Source organism: Miniopterus schreibersii, assembly GCF_964146895.1.
Source record: "Miniopterus schreibersii genome assembly, chromosome: 6".
NCBI classification, from domain to species: domain Eukaryota; kingdom Metazoa; phylum Chordata; class Mammalia; order Chiroptera; family Miniopteridae; genus Miniopterus; species Miniopterus schreibersii.
In genome coordinates, this window is record NC_138107.1 from 12,601,436 (window position 1) to 12,615,770 (window position 14,335).

The following is a 14,335-nucleotide window of genomic DNA, read 5'->3' on the forward strand; positions in this document are numbered from 1 at the left end:
GGACAGGGAGAGGACCTTCCCCACCAGGCCCGCTGAGCCCTTCGTGTACGTGGGGGGAGGGGGGAGGGGAGATCTGCCCTGAGAACAGAGGCTGTAAGAGCCAGAAGGAGCTTTCTGAGGCTGAGTCCATCACCCTCATTTTACTGATGAACAAACTGAGGCTCAGGTTGGGGACTGTCTTGTTCAAGTATCTGAGGGAGGCTGAGCCTCGACCCAAGGGCTGAGGTAGCTTAAGGCTGGTCAAACAAAGTAGGGGAGGGGGAGGGTGGGGGAGGGGCAAGATGGAAAGGAAGGCGAGATGGAGATGGGAAGATCTGCCACCATACTGAGGGACCGCTGTTCTCCCAGCTGTGCTGGTACCATTTAATTCATTCATTCATTTCAAACATTTCTTGATCACCTGCTACATGCCAGCACTGTGGCAGGGGCATTTCTGACCAATCTCAGCCCTCAGTCCTTCCTCGGAGATTTTGCTCCTAGGATTGAGTTTTGTCTTCAAGGCACCCGCATGCCACAGGTACCGAGGCTGGAGTGGCACTCAGACCTCTCCTCTGAAGAGTGGTCTTGCAGCCCCTGAGCCTGTGGGAGCCCTACACCCTCTGGGCATCAGTGCTCATGTCTCACCCGAGCCCCTGCACAGGTCACCTCCCAGGGTCGATGCCAAGTCAGAGGACACGGACGTCAGGTGGCAAGGAGCCTGGGAGGTCACCCAGTGGCAGAACCCCGTTTTCAGACAAAATTTATTAGGATCCTTGATATGTGAAACATGAGACTAAAGCAGCTCTGAGGGGACGGGAGGGGCCAGACCACCTGGCCTCCAACTGGGGGCCCCCAAAGCACCCCTGGGGGTTCTGAGGAAGAGTCTGAAAACCACAGCTTTCTCTAGCCTCTCCTTGTTACAGATGCCCAAGGGGAGGAAGTCACATATGTGGACCCCATAGCTCAGAGAGAGCTAGGACCACAGACCCCTCCAAACCTCCAGGCCAAGTCCCCCCACCCCGACTCCCAGGGCAATGGCATCCCATCCTCACAAGGGAAAGGGACACGGCAAAAAGTGTTACGGATTCAGCTCCTACGGTGTGCCCAGCAATGCTCCACAAACATCAGATGCTTCACAAACTTCAGATGCTCCACAAACATAGGATGCTTTGTTTCCCACAATAATTCTATGACCTGCACATTACCATCTTGTAGGTAAAGAAATGGATGTTCAGGAAAGTTAAGCAACTCACCCAACCTGTAAAAGGCCAAGCCCACACTCTCACCCTGTGTGCTCCTGGCCCCTCGCTGCAGCCTTGCGGACCCACCATGTCCCCTGGCTGGAACCACTCCCTCTGAGCCCCAGCCCAGGCTTCACTTCACTCAAAGAAAAGCTGAGAAGCCTCCCACCCAACTCACTCTAGCAGCATAGCACACAGAGCTTCTCATTAGTCATAACAATAAAAATAATAAAAGTCCACGTCCCTATTACACAGCACTTAGATTTAGGCACTTCATCTATTATTGTTTACTTAATCCTCACAACACCGTGCTCCCATTACTCCCATCCTCATCTCGCAGGTGAGGAAACTGAGTCACAGAGAGGTTGATGACTTGCCCAAGGTCACACAGCTTGGAAATAGCAAAGCCGGGAATCAACCCTGGGTAGTCTGGCCTATAACGTCTGTTGCTCCTCCTTCGGTGGTGACTATGAGAAGTGGTGACTAGTGTGGGGCCTGCCTTCCTCCTGAGGTCCCCTCTGCAGAGGTCAGTGGCTGCCTGGCGCCCAAAACCTACTTGATGAGTACCACCCGCTCATGCTCTGTGGCTGGCTGGTAACACCCATGCCATCCCCACCCCAGGAACCGGAGCTCGAATGATGAGATCAGGGGATCAATCGATGCACAAGTATAAAAAGGACGCCTACTGCGTGCCCAGCTTCAAGCTGTGGCAGGTGCGGGAAGTAGAAGTCTCTGTCCTTGCTCTCCTGCCACGGGCTCCAGTCCCCCACAAAGTCCAAAGGGGTCGCCTGCCGCCCCCACCCCACTCGCTACTGGCACCAGATGTTGGCAACACTTAGAAACAGGGCCAAAAATAGATTCTATAATGAGTCAGTGCTAAGAATAAATCGGGCAAACAGCCCTCCTGGAGAGGACACTCTCTACCAGGGAGGTATCACCTCCTCCCACCTCCCAGCTCAGCCTGGCCCACCTCCTAGCCTTTCACTTGGAGGCCCCCACACTCAGCAGAGGGTCTGGGGTACTTACACCCAACTGCCATGGGACAGAGCCTGGCCAGGCCCTACCAGAAGGGTGGGGATCAAAGGTGCAGAAGTGGAAAAAGATCGCCCTGCCCCAGGCAGAGTGGAATGCAGTGCCCAAACACTTGGGTTTCCTTCCCAACTCTAATACCAGCTCCCTCAGGAAACCAGGCCGCCCTGCCCAGCTCCCTTCCCCTCATGTCTCACCTGTAAAATGCGTCCTAGAGTCAGCCACACTGGCCCATTTCATGGGTGACAGGGGGGTGGGGACTGAGCCCGGAGAGGGACAGCAATATACTAAAGGGCAGACATCAAATGTGGGCACACATTGGAACTTAGTCTGAACCATGCCAGACCTCATGGCCAGGGGTCTCCCTCATTTCCTCCATGTTCTTCCCTCTTCACCCCCAGAAATGATAAGAATTGTTAGACTTGTGGATGTCTGTACATGAACTGAATGTTAATAGAGCACATTCCTACATGATGTCGAGTGAGCCTCTCAATACCTCCAGATGACAGACAAGGGGATGAGTTTCAGTCCACAGTGGAGGAGCCTGGGTTCCGAAAACTGAATTACTTGCTAGGGGCCCTGCAGCTGGGATGACGCCTTATTGCCATCCATCAGCCAGGAAAGATCTCCAGGAGCCCACATGCTGGGCACAGACCCATCTCCCCAGCAATGCCCGGGGAAACGAGACACCCTCTAATGCTGCTGGGAGCCAAGGGGATGGGGCCAGAAAAGGGTGAAGAGACTTTGGGAAGGAAAGAGCACCACAGACAACATTTCTCTGATATAAATAGAGGAAGGAGGGAAAGGAGGGGTGTCCTGAGCAGAGCCCTGGCCATGGACTCAAGGAGCCTTGGGGTCTAGCCCCAGCTCCGTTCCAGGTAATTTCATGATCTGGGTAATCATTTCCTAGGCTTCACTCTAGATCTGTCTCCATCTAGAAAATGGTGCTTTGAGCACTAGGCCTTTGAGATATTCTGAGGTATATCATGACCACATATTGGGGGTATACAATGAATATTAGTATATCAAAGGCTCTGACAAGTTCTGCAGCAAAGAAACTAATTTTGTTTTGTTTTTTAAGATTTTTTTAATGATTTTTTTTTTGAAGAGAGAGAAGAAAGGAAGGGGAGAGAGGGAAACATCAATAAACATCAATCTGCTGCCTCCTGCACGCTCCCTACCAGGGACCAAGCCTGCAACCCGGGCATGTGCTCTGACCAGGAATCGAACTGGCAACCTTTCGGTGCACAGGATGACATCCAACCAAATGAACCACACTGCCAGGGCCCATTTTGTGCTTTTTGACTCACATACTGCCACATCTGCTTGACCACCAAATCCTTCCATAGAACATATCTTGGGAAACCCCAGAGTAAATCTGGGGTCACCAACTCAAATGCTTGTGGGGGCCAGCAAGAAACATGAAAGCTTGATGCAGGCCCAAACAAGATGCAGCAGGACCTTGCAGTTGGTTCCAAGCCCTGAAAAATTCCTGGCAGCTCCTGGGGTCTGGGAGTCTAGCACATCTTTTCTATGAAGGCCTCTCCAGGACCCACCCAGGGAGAGATGATCTGCAGGGAGGAGAGATGGTAATGTGGATCCCACTTACTGCACCCTGATTATGCACGAAGACTTTACCGCTATTAGCCCTTATAATTCTCCTAACAGCCCTGTGACGAAGGCACTGTATCCCCATTTCACAGAGCAAGAAACTAACAGCAAGAAAGATTTGGCCACTTTTCCAAGGTCACATGGCTAGTAAGTGGTACAGCCCAGATTTCAATCCTGGCAGCTCGAACCCAGAACTTGTGCCCTCAGCCCAGCTCTGCCATTCACTAGCTAGGGAACCCTGGGTGAGAGACGTAACCATCCCTGGCCTCGATTTCCTCACCTGTAAAACAGGATAATAAAAAGACCTGTGTATTAGGTTACCGTGAAGATTAAATTTGTAATATGCAGAGGTACTCAGCACAGTGCCTGGTCCACGGAGGTGCTCAATTGTGTGACCTTTCAGTAAACACCACACTCACACCTGAGCCTCTGGGCTCTGGACTCGCTAGAAGCACCCGCAGCTTCCTGGAAATTGGCCCTGCCTATAAGTCCCAGGGTGCTGCCCCTCCACCTGGCAACAGAGACCTGCACGCTGGGGCTCCTAAGGTACCCTATGTAGGTGGGGACTCTGGAAGCTGGGGTTCCCAGACCTAGGTCAAACTTGGGTCTCATCCTCTGAGGCCCCTAACAGGCTACTTCCCCTACAGGGCTGGGGATATCCCCAGCTCAGTATGGGTCACAGGCCTCTCCCCACCCTTGTCCCACAGCCCAAGGTCACGGGGTGAGGAGGCAGGGGGCTCTCCAGCCAGACAGCTGATGTCCTCATGACCTCCCCCAGCCCGCCTAGCCTTAGAGATGACAATAACAACCCACCCGGAGCTCTTCACACTTCCTACAGCCAGCTCATCCATGCTCAGTCACAAGATGAGCATCACCACCCACAAGGCCGGCTGTGCAGGGGTCAGTAAGCCCACTTTACAGATGAAGAAACTGAGGCCCTGCTTTGCCCTGGGTGGGGATATAAGTAGTAGAAAGGTTTCTGTCTCCTGGAATAGGGCCCAGGGCTGAGCTAGGTCCCAGGCCAGACCCACCAGAGCCAGCTGGGGCAACAGAGGGGAGGAGAAGTTTCAAGATACTCATGGGGCCAAGGCGAGGGGAGGAAATGGTTCCATAGTGGGCCCAGGGTCTCACCCGGACACTGGGGAATCCTGCAAGTGATGGGGGTGGGGGAACATCAGTAACCCTGAGTCCTCCTCTTCCCCTCTCCACCCCAGCCAGAGGAGATAGGTAAAGCCCTTGCCCAGCACCCTAAGATGACCCCCACCCACCCCTCTGCTCTAGCAGCCCTCCACTGACAAGGAGCCCTACCTCCCAAGGTGGCTTTCTAGCTCCAGACCCAAGCCATATGCCCACCCCAGGTATTGTCTCCTGTCACTGTCCTCATCTAATGCATGTCATCACGCAGAAAGCCCTCCCTAAGCAACTCGCCCTCTGCCTCTGCTGGCCCCCGAAGGGCCTGCTCACCCATGCCCACCTTGCTAAGAATTGGGTCCGCCTCCCCAGCCTGCCCCTGGCATGTGGTGCTGGGTCCCGCACAGGAGGGAGATAATCTCTAAGGCACTGGCCTCAAATATTTTGATCATGACTCACAGAAAAATATTTTTATTTGACCCTGTTACACAAACACATACACACACACACACACACGCACACACAAACATACAGAGAGCATGCATACACATGCACATGAACATGAAACAAAAAAAGCTGCACAAAACCCTTACCAATACTGTACAGTACACGTGAATGTACGTGAATGTTTTCTGTTCTTTTTCATTAAAAATAATGTTCATTGAAACCCACTAAGCTGATTTCCTGGCCAGTTAGGGTCCAATTAGTGGCCCTGATCCACAGTTTAAATAACGACTCTCCAGGGATATCTGTGTGGCCCAAACTCGCCACCAAGCGCATGACCCGTCTACAACAGGTGCCTAATAAAGACATCCAGTTGTGGGACACTTACTCCAGGCCAGGTCTGTGCTAGGCATCTTACTGTGGTATCTCATTTCATTTTCACCATCACCCGAGGAGGGAGGGTGCTGCTAGAACCCGCATTTTACATGTGACAAAACTGAGGCCCAAGGTCATAGAGTAAATGGCTCAGGCAGAATTCAAAGCCAGGTCTGGCTGAATCTGGAACCACACTCATCACCCTAGCACCACACTTCCCATCAGCTGCTCTCCAGCCCCTCTCTTAAGTCTACACACTGGCAGAGGGCTTGCCCCAAGAAAGTATGCTCCAACTCCAACTACTAAAAAGCCATTCCCTACAGTAACTTAATTCTCTGTATAAGTTGATGGCTTGATTGGAGCTGGGCCAGAGGCCAGGGGCTGTGAGGCCAGCCCTCACACGCCTCACAGCAGACCCCACTCCCTCCTCCACACCCACCTCCAGCTGAACACAGAGAAGGAGCTAGGATGAGGGTGAGGGTCCACCTCAGGGCTAAGGACCATTCTGCTGTTCCTCCTCATTGATATCACTGCCCTGGGACAAGTCATTCAACCCCTTTGTGACTCCGTGTCCTAATCTAGGAAATGGGGATGAAAACAGCACCCACCTTCCAGGGTGACTGGGGGGGTTATACAGGTCAAGCACTTGGCATAGTGCCTGACAGGGAGTGTGGCCTGGGAAACGTGAGCTCGTACTATCATCCCAGTCCTAACTCAAATCCCCATCATCAAAATAATTGCCATGAGCTATTCACAAAAGCCAAGATATGGAAGCAGCCCACGTGCCCTTCAACAGACCAGTGGATAACAAAGCTGCGGTGCATCTATACAATGGAACATTACTCAGCTATAAAGAAGAATGAAATCCTACCACTTGTGACAACATGGATGGACCTAAGGGTACTGTGCTAAGTGAAATAGTCAGAGAAAGACAAACATCACATGATTTCGCTTATATGTGGAAATTAATGAACAAAATAAAGGAACAAACAAAACAGAAACAGAATCATAGCTACTGAGAACAGACTGATGGTTGCCAGAGGGGAGAGTGGTTGGGAGACTGGGTGAAAAAGGTGAAGGGATTAGGAAGTACAGATTGGCAGTCACAAAATAGTCGCAGGGATGTAACTTACAACATAGGGAATGTAGTCAATCATATTATAATAACTATGTGTGGTGCCAGCTGGGTACTAGAAGTATTGGGGGGTGCTTTGTAAAGATATGATTGTCTAACCACTATATTATACACTGAAACCAATACAAAATAAACTGTAGTTGAAAAGTAAAATAAATAAATAAATAAATCATCGCCAGGAACCCTAGGCAGGTTTTTGCTATTTGCACACAAACATGCTCATGGACCACTAAAATGCTAACCTGTACAGAGCGCTTACCCACTGGAGCCAGGCACTGTTCAGAGCATGAATTCAAGCTTTTAATCCTCACAATGAACCCACATGGTGGGTACTGTAATTGTCATCTCTATTTTACAGAAGAGGAAACTGAGGCACCAGGAAGCTAAGTAACTTACTAAGATCATGTAGCTGCTAATGGCAGAGCCAGGTTTCGAACCCAGGCAGGCTAGCATTGCACACCCAGGTCAGGTGCTCTCAGTCACTTCTCCCAATCTCTGATGTAAGCAGGCTTTTACTGCAGCTTGGCCAGCGTCGTGCTAAGCATATCATACCCACTACCTTCTCACCATAGCCCAAACAAGCCTGGGAGATGAGAGCAGGCAGCTCAAACTGCTCTCCAGCCAGAAAGCTAATGTCCCTGTGACCTTCTGCAGCCCTCCTAGCCTTAGAGACGGTAATGACCCACCCAGGGTTGCATGGCTTCTCAGAGGTGGGGCTGGCAGCCAGCAACTCTAACTCCCGATTTCACAAAGTTCCCACCATCCTGGGCTCAGGGGAGCCTGGTCTTCTCTCCCCTGAACTTGGGCACGGGCCCCTCCCATGGGCCACCTGCTTTCCCAGTCCTGACCCTGCTCATAAAGTATCCCCATGCCAGCACAGCCTGTGCGCCTCACCCCCACTCACCCCCTCCCCAAAGACATACAATGACACATGCACACGCACACATCCTCATACCTGGGAGAGGGCGACCCTCTAGAAGGAGGCCCCCTGGAATGTCCAGGTCCTCAGGGGGCCCAAGCTCAGGGCCGTGGCCCTGCTCCAGTGCCAGCCCCAGCCCCAGTTTCCTCATTTCCCCCAGAGCTGTTTCTCACCCAGCCCCCTGCACCTCAGTCTCAGAGGAAGTTGCACAATCCCCTGGGAGCTGCAAATGTGGCCAAGGATTACTCAGAGTGCCCTCCCGGAAGGCCTTCCTCACTCACAAGTCTACCCAACTCACAGGGACTCCCAGCTCCAATCTCACCCACCCAGGTCTCCAGGCACCACAGTGCCCCTGCCTCCTCCCAGACTGAACCTCTGACAGCCACCTCCCACCCACACAGCCAGGACTCACAGGCCCCAGCCCACACCAAGATAAAGAGGCACTGCCCTGGCTGGCGTGGCTCAGTTGGCTGGAGCATCGTCCAGTACACCAGAGGGTCATGGGTTCGATTCCTGGTCAGGGCACATACCCAGGTTGCGGGCTAGGCAGCTGATTAATGACTCTCTCATCATTGATGTTTCTATCTCTCTCTCTCCCTCTTTCCTCTCTCTGAAATCAATAAAGATATATTTTAAAAAAAAGATGGAGAGACTCAAGACAGAGCAAATCCTACTAGATTCAGTGCATGCCTAACCCACTCAGCCTCCCAGTGCCTCCCGGAGACATGTGCCCTCTGAGCCAGAAGCCCCCAGTTCACCGCCTTCCTGACTGTCCTCACTCCTGTCACTGTGGTCTTGGGTCTTCCCAGGGCCTCCAGACAACCAGTTCAAAGTCTTGCTACAGCCCACCATGAAACAGACCTGAGGCCAAGCATATTCCTCGCAAGTTCTGGGACGATCTGAGCCACCACACAATTTTCACTCATGGGAAAACGCTCATTACCCATGCGAATTCAGAGGTTCCCCGGCCCCGAGAGTTCTCTAACAGCCTGTCAAAGACACTTACACTTCACTAGCGCTCCTTGCCAGCAGCTAAGGGATTCCCACCTCTGGTAGGTAAATGCCCCTTGTTGAGAAAGGCTGCCAATCACTGAGCTGTTACCAGTCATCTGCACCTCAGGGTGCATGAGTTTCTAGGCCCTTTCATGAGGGGATGTTTCAAGGAGGGCTAGCATAGCAGCAGGAAGACTGGGCAGGCCCTGGCTCCTGGAGAAGGCAGGAGAGGCCACTGGGCGAGGCGAGGCGAGGACGGGAGGGCGGAGAGGCCGGGGGAGCTCTGGCCCGACTCTGGCCCAACCCTGGGCTCCTCCCTGGGACAGCAAACTCTAGAAGGGCAGAGGGTGAGCAGGAGCCTGGCCGGGTGTGCAGAGGCCCCTAAGGGTGACCTCTGGCTCCCACCGCGCACTGACCTGCAGGGGGCCTCCGATAAGGAGCATGATAAACGCCTCTTATCCTTATCACCCACACAACCTTGGACTCCCACCCAGCTAAGGACAAAGTCAGAAGTGGTTCTGCCTGGGCCCCAGGGTTCCCCGCAGAGTCCCTTATTTCTGCAGCCCTCATCAAAAGGCGGGGGCCTCGGGCAGCTCCTCCACAGCCCTTTGAGGCCTGGAGTGGCAGGGAACCAAGGTGGAGGCTCATGGCCGGTCACCTGACACCTCCAGCTCAGTGGACAGGGAGCACAGTCACCAGCTCAGGCCAGGCTGGAAAGCCCTCCCTCCCCTGGAAACAAGGGCTGCAGACCCCTTCACAGGGATGCTCCTCAAAAGGCCAACACGGCCACCCTCTCCCAGTCCTGATAACAGCCCCACGAAGGGGAGAGGGCAGCAACCCTTGCCACGCATTCCCAGATGAGGAGACTGTGGCTCAAAGCATTCAGTGGCTTCCCTGAGGCCGCGCAGCAAGTTCAGGGCAAATCTGTTTCCTGATTCTTTTCCCAGGCCAGAGTTTCTCAACCTCCACACAAATGGCACTTGGAACCAGGTAGTTCTTTGTTGGGGCTGTCCTGAGCATTCAGGACATTTAGCAGCATCCCTGCTCTCTACCCACTAGATGCCAGTAGCATTCTTTGAGTCGTGACAACCAAAAATGTCATTAGACCTTGCTAAACATCCCCTGGGAGGCAAAATCGCCCTTGGTTGAGAACTACTGCCCTAGAAGTCCCCGAAAGACAAGCACCTGCCAAACTGAAATTGAAGGGTAGCTGCGAGGGCAGAGCCTCCCTCCTCTGCCAGGTGGACCTGGCGGGAGGGTCTGAAAGCGCTGCTGAGTACCTGGTGAACTCAGCACCCCCTGGCCACAGGCTGCCGCACCGGCAGGTCTCCTCCCAAGACCACCCTCAACTTAGAAACCAGCCCCCTCCCGGCATTCAATATTATAATTGCTTTTCAACTGTTTTGATCATATACTCCTCTGAGTAAAAATTTTTGAGACCTGCCAATATATGCTTCTTTTCTCATAAATTGCTTAGAAATACCAATGCATGAATATATCATGCATGTCAGCAAACATACACAAAAATAGTTCTATAAAAAAGGAGAGAAGGGGGGGTGTAAATTACACCCATGGTAAGGCACTGTTACACACTCACCAGCATGATAGAAATTAAACAGTCTGCCAGTGGCAGCTGTTGGCGAGGATACGGAGCAACAGAAACTCTTCGGCACCATGCACAATCACTTAACACGATTATTTACTAAAGTGGAAATATGTATTGCGTATCCTGTGTCCTAAGAATTTCACTCTGGGTTATATATGCTCTGAAAAAATGCAGGCACGAATATACTAGGAAGCACATAAAAAAATGTTCTGACAGTATTGTTCATAGTAACCAAAAAAGGAAAGCAACCCAAATGTCCACAAGCAGCAGATGGATATAAACATGGTAGCAAGTTCATACAGTGGAATACTATACAGCAATGAAAATGAACACATTACAGCTACACACAACAACATGAGCAAACCTCACAAATGGACTACTGAATTGAAAAATATGACATAAGAGAACATGCTCAGTGTTGTTCCAACTGTTTTGTGTCCACATGTTAAGAAACAAAACAAGTCTCTACAAGTTCAAGAAGATTGAAATCATATCAAGCATCTCAGATCACAATGGCATGAAATTAGAAGTCAACTACAGTTTTAAAAAACACTCAAAAACATTCAAACACATGGAGGCTAAATAGCATGTTATTAAACAATGACTAGATTACCAATAAGATCAAGAAAGAAATCAAAAACTTCCTGGAAACAAATGAAAATGAGCACACAACAACCCAAAATCTATGGGACACAGTGAAAGCAGTCCTGAGAGGGAAGTACAAAGCACTACAGGCCTACCTCAAAAAGCAAGAAATATTTTTAGTAAACTATCTAACCCTACAACTTAAAGAATTAGGAAGCTCCCCTGTGAAGCCATCTGGACCAGGGCTTTTGTTTGCTGGGAGTTTTTTTATTGCTGCTTCAATTTCATCAGTTGTTATTGGCCTATTCAGGTTCTCTGATTCTTCCTGGTTCAGTTTTACATGATCTCACTCATATATGGAATCTAATAAACAAAACAGACTGAGGAACAAAATGGATCCAGAGACAGAGACTAATGGAACAGACTGATGAATGTCAGTGGAAAGGCAGGGGTAAGGGAGTGGGTGGGGAGAGATTAATCAAAAAATTTATGTGCATATATGCATAACCCATGGTGACAGACAATAGTGTGGTGAAAGCCTTGGGGGGGGGGGGCGGATGAGGGGTGGAGGGGATCAATCAGGGGAAAAAAGGGGGGATAGCTGTAATACTTTCAACAATAAATATAAATTTTAAAAAAATAAAAAATTCAAAATCAGGCAAAACTGAACTCTCTTGCTAAAGGGTGCAAACGTAAGTGGCTATGTGATAAAGAAAACAGGAGGCGATTATTAGGGAGGTGATGGTTACCTCTAGTAGGGGGTTATGACCAGGTGGGCACACAAGCTGATTGTGGAATGAAGGCTACATTCTGTTTCTCCACTGGGTGGTGAATAATTATTTATTACATTATTATAGTATATGTTTATGCTCTTTTCACTAAGTGTGCTATATTTCACAATAAAAAGGGAGAGAAAAGGATAAGATATAAATAGAAATACAAGCTCTAATATTTTCTTCTCACACCCGGCTTTGAAAACCACTATAATTAGGCCAAACACACTGGATGAGAACCTATCGGTTAGTCGCAGGTCTGGAGTATGCGGTGACACTTGGGGCTGTCTATGGAGGGGCCCAGGCTGCTGGCTGCCCCTCAGCCCACAGGTACTGGGCAGCATGGCTGCTCTCATCTCCCACCCACCTCACCCTGCCCTAGGCCATTCCTCCCCGCCCCTCAGAGGCAGGCACTGAAGGAACAGGGTGAGCCTCAGTTCCCCTCTGAACACACCAAAGGGATGGAGGCAGAAAAAAGAAATAAAGAGTATGGAGAGAGAGGGACACAGAGCAGGAAAGACCTGATGTTCCAGATGCAGTGGAACTAGATGGAGAGTCAGAAGGATTAGGGGGAGGGAAGAGGGAGAAGCGAGAAGGTGCTGGGGAGGGAGGGGGCAACAGGTGCAGTGTCCCAGGATCCAGGCCTAAGTCTGGAGCTCCAAAGAGGCCTGAGCTGTTGGGCCTGATTTAGCATCCCATCCCCCATGGCCTAGGGCTTCCAAGTGGCAGGTGGGTGGCTCAGGGGCCTTCCCTCATACTCAGCAGCCTCTAGTCGTCCTGGAAGAAAGGATCTGTCCAGGAAGGAAGCCTCCCAGGCCTGCAGAGGTGACCCCCAGGTGAGAGGACCCAGGGGGAGGCAGAGCTGCCCTTTCTGGGGCCCAGAGGGTAGGAGGTTCTGAGCCAAGGTCACTGTGCTGGTATAAGCCCTTTTGTAAAAACTCACTCCAGACCACTCTTTAGAGGAAAGGGTCGGGCATGGACACATTTACATTTACATTTATTTAGGACATCATTCCATCCTGTCTTACATTTCTCTGCCCTCTGTGGTTACTGAAATTCCTGCTAGGCTGTCAGCTTTGAGGAGGAACCATGTCCTCATTCCCAGCCCTGCACTAGGCACCCAGGAACTGCTCGGTTCATGCCTGCTGACCCCAACGCTGATCAAGGCCATAGGGTGCCGGAGTGGTGCCTTCATGCTCCTTGGGCCTTGGGCCCCTCCTCTCGGCAACGTGGGCACAGCACCAGCGGGCCTCTAAGGCCCCCAGCCCCACAGTCCCAATCCACCACGACAAAGCCAGCCAGTGCCACACTGGCAGAGGCAGGGGAGAGCACACCTGGCTAGAGCCGGGAGGGGACAAGAGGCGGCCCGGGGTGGACAGTATAGTGTGTCAGTTGGCACCCCTCAGGGACTGTGGGGGGCCGAGGCAGGTGTTTTCCCAAACCAATTATAAACACAGCAGAGGACAGGCTGTGACTTCCCTTGGCAAAGAGGAGAAAACAAACCGAGCCCCACCCCACAGCCCCACTGGTAGAAACAGGGTTGGGGGGGCGGGGCAGCAGGCAAACCCTCCGCCGGGAGGGACAGACTGAGCCCCACGCGGGAGCAGGGCTGGGCTGGATCACGGGCAGGCCGAGGCAGGAGCTCCTCCTTGCCAAGCCGTGTACAGTCCGAGTGCGAGATGGTGAAGCTGATACCCAGCCGGCTCTCGGGGCAGAGCCCGTGCCTACAGCAGCTGCTGCGTCCCCGTTTCTAGGCACATGGCGGAGCTCAAATCAGGTTCACTCACTCTGCAAAGATCACTCCACAAAGATATACTTTGCTCTCTTCTAGGCACTGGGGCTACTGCATTGAGCAAAACAGACCCAAAACTGTGCTCAGGATGCTGACATTTAAGGGTTCCATTCATCTGTTGACTGACTGGCTCCCACTCCAAGCTCATCCTCCCTCCCCTTGCAGGCCTGAAGGGCTGGCCACCATCTCTTCTCACCCGCCAGGCGCGTTGTTCCAGCTCCCCCAGCTTCTAAGGAAGACTCTATCCCCACCAGCCCAGGGGCAAGCCCCAGAGTCACCGACTATCTGCCGTCCTCAAGGCCCAGGACCTCCTAGAAGGTAATGGAGATACCCAGCCTCGAGCACTGACCCACCCCCCTGCCCCCACGTGCCTGCCTTCCCAATATCTCCTGTCTGGGTGAGGAAAGGAGAAAGGAATGGCTGCTTTTTGTGCATTTTTGCATTTTTATTATTAATAAGACATATAATTCAGTGATCCAATACTTGCCTTTCACAGGGTGGGAAAGTGAAATAACATGATGAGCCTCATTGCAACAAAGTGGGGGGCTGCGGACACCTCTCCTATTCCAATAACGCTGCTCTGGCTCCAGGCGCTTCTTCTGGAGCTTCAGACCAGTACCATGTCTAATGATTCTTGGGCTAGTGCATCCTTCGTTGTCCACCTCATCCCACCTGGACCAAACAGCAAGTATTTCCTGAGCACTTGTCCCAGAGGAGGGTGC

At 51.7% G+C, this 14,335-nt stretch overlaps 1 protein-coding gene across 3 annotated transcripts in view; it reads right to left on the bottom strand.

Moving 5' to 3' along the window:
* The window catches only part of TFEB (transcription factor EB), a 46,799-nt gene that overhangs the window by 26,849 nt on the left and 5,615 nt on the right, over positions 1 to 14,335 (bottom strand). Inside the window, exon 1 of one of the 3 annotated variants that reach the window (XM_081141357.1) lies at positions 14,097 to 14,169. The exons of 1 other annotated variant lie outside the window; for it this stretch is intronic. The gene's annotated coding sequence lies outside the window, so the exon portion shown is untranslated. Of the gene's footprint in view, positions 1 to 7,900; positions 8,059 to 14,096; positions 14,170 to 14,335 lie in introns of those variants that run through there. One more of the 3 variants, XM_081141356.1, reaches the window with a different exon arrangement.